The sequence below is a fragment of the Ambystoma mexicanum genome, chromosome 2p, assembly GCF_040938575.1.
Source record: "Ambystoma mexicanum isolate Mex_15411 chromosome 2p, UKY_AmexF1_1, whole genome shotgun sequence".
Taxonomy (NCBI): domain Eukaryota; kingdom Metazoa; phylum Chordata; class Amphibia; order Caudata; family Ambystomatidae; genus Ambystoma; species Ambystoma mexicanum.
The window spans coordinates 18,817,452-18,819,951 of NC_090923.1; the positions used below are offsets into that span (position 1 = coordinate 18,817,452).

At 55.2% G+C, this 2,500-nt stretch overlaps 2 non-coding genes across 2 annotated transcripts; both read left to right on the top strand.

The window, feature by feature from the left end:
* Nucleotides 1-176: 176 nt before the first annotated feature.
* On the top strand, nt 177-283 carry LOC138568258 (U6 spliceosomal RNA). Its single transcript, XR_011302599.1, has one exon. It is a non-coding gene; the product is annotated as a U6 spliceosomal RNA (small nuclear RNA).
* Nucleotides 284-2,340: 2,057 nt separating this feature from the next.
* LOC138568259 (U6 spliceosomal RNA) lies at nt 2,341-2,447 on the top strand. The gene has a single exon (XR_011302600.1). It is a non-coding gene; the product is annotated as a U6 spliceosomal RNA (small nuclear RNA).
* The last annotated feature ends 53 nt before the right edge of the window (nt 2,448-2,500 follow it).

Here is a 2,500-nt window from a genome sequence, read left to right on the forward strand (position 1 = left end):
TCTCGGACCAGCGCAGCAGCGAATAAGCGCGGACCATTGTTCTCTGCCTCCGTTTCATATCATTCCCCCAAAAGCAAGCGCTTTCTGTCTCAAGAAATGCCCATTGTATGCCACCCTATGTCCAGAGATCATAGATCTGGGGGGGTTTATGTATGGGCTGGGTCAACCTTCAGTCTGTGCTCGCTTCGGCAGCACATATACTAAAATTGGAACGATACAGAGAAGATTAGCATGGCCCCTGCGCAAGGATGACACGCAAATTCGTGAAGCGTTCCATATTTTGGACACATAGCAGGACAGACATGTTCTTTAGCTGCAACATTTATTGACGGGATAAACAGGCCCTCTGTCCATTAGGGCAGGTGTGCTTTTCGGCGTGGAGCTCGTCAGAGTGCGTTTTATTTGGAGATAGCGCTGCGAGTGCTCCAAGCTTATGCCCAGTGGGTGATGATTGCTACATGCCAGGGCAGTTCTAAGCTCTCCTAGGTGCTATTTGCCAACAGCGCATATCACTGTCAGCCTATCTGCTTCACGGGCCAAAGTGCAAAGGGGCTCAGGGCCTGAGTCAGCAGCCAGTGTTTCCTTCCGGTGCCCGGATCCTTCCTTGGGGGGCTGCAAGCTAGAGGTTCTCTCTGGCCCAGGCAGCCTGCACGGGTAACTGAAATCCTGCAGCACCCCCCCCCCCGTGCCCCAGCGTGTCTCTATCAGGGCCTGGTCTCTGCTGCTGCTGATGCTGACAGGCCCCCAAGCGCCCCAGACACACCTTCCCAGGGTTGCAGCAGTTTCTGCTTCCTGCTTCCAGCTCAGTGCTGGTGCTACTGTGGAGTAAACAGGGTTAGTAGAGAGAGAGGGGGAGAGAGAGAGAGAGAGAGAGAGGGAGGGAGGGAGGGAGGGAGGGAGGGAGGGCGGTGCATATTCAAATCATCAGTCAGCCAGAGCCTGCTGGGAGCCCATTTCTGCAGGCCCACTGACTGCTGGCTGCTGCCCCCGATGGTTGGAGAAGGGCCAGGCTGGGCTAGGCCACACAGCAAGGGCCAAGCCCTCCTCCGGTGCTCCTTCTGATGATGTCTCCCTGAGTGTCTGAGGTCGAGAAAAAGCCCGCCCGCAGAACTGGCCAGAGAGGTCTCTGGCCGATCAGGGGCGTGAAGGGCGGCAGGCAGGCCACCGGCGCAGCAGGCAGCGCAGGGGACGTGCACCTCAAGGCCTTGGCCACCATCTCTCCCTTGGCTTTCAGTGTACCTCAGAATGCCTTTGCTGTTCCGGATCAGGGGAGAGAAGCAACCTTTTCTTAGCAGGTGGGGTCTGTGCTACAGACACGTGGCATTTTCCCAACTGGTTCACAAGCCAACCCCCACCCTTTACAGCGCAGACACAGAAAGCATTTGCTGCTGGTTGGGATTTTCGGGATGGGCCCCTGCTGCTGATGTATTAGGATGGACTTTGGCCAGTCTTTCTTTCTTATACCGACGGCCCGCCCATAAAATTAAAGCACCTTTGCAGGCACAGATGCTCTTAGGGATTTAAATGTAACAGCAGGACCCAAAAAGCAAGGAATGAACCCGAGCCAGATAGGAGTCGACCCTACAATCTTCTGATCCGTACGTAGTCAGACGCCTCATACTGGCCCTCTTGTGTCCCACCTCCTCCTCCTCCGCGCAGGCCCTCCAGGGGCCTTTCTGAGGTAGGTGCGCCTGCAAGCCCTGCTGGACCTGATTTTCTAGCCCACGCGCATCACACCCTGACGCTGTTGATAATGCAGCTAACCCCCGGCCCATAGCTGTTGTAAGGGAGAACCTGGACCTGCCAAAGGGAACCAGACCCACGGTGACTTAAAAGCCAAGGGCACTGAAGCCAGCCCCGCCAAAGGAACATTTTAAGTCAGCCTCTGAATGCAAGCAGGGGGCCATCCTGCGCCCCCTGGGGGCGGGGGGGGGGGACTGACATGCCGGCCAGCTGCCTCCTCTTGCCAACTCTTGGAACAGCCCATGGGCCCCCAAACAAAGCCCCCTGACAGGCAGGCCCTCTGTGTTTCCTCTGGCTTGTGGGACTACTGTAATGCACCCAGGCATTGTGCTGGGATCAATCACTTTGCATACAGACTGCACCATGAGCCTTTGCAACTACATTGCTCCGGCAAGCATTCCAAAAATAACAAAAACTCACCTCTCGGACCAGCGCAGCAGTGAATAAGCGCGGACCATTGCTCTCTGCCTCCGTTTCATATCATTCCCCCAAAAGCAAGCGCTTTCTGTCTCAAGAAATGCCCATTGTATGCCACCCTATGTCCAGAGATCATAGATCTGGGGGGGTTTATGTATGGGCTGGGTCAACCTTCAGTCTGTGCTCGCTTCGGCAGCACATATACTAAAATTGGAACGATACAGAGAAGATTAGCATGGCCCCTGCGCAAGGATGACACGCAAATTCGTGAAGCGTTCCATATTTTGGACACATAGCAGGACAGACATGTTCTTTAGCTGCAACATTTATTGACGGGATA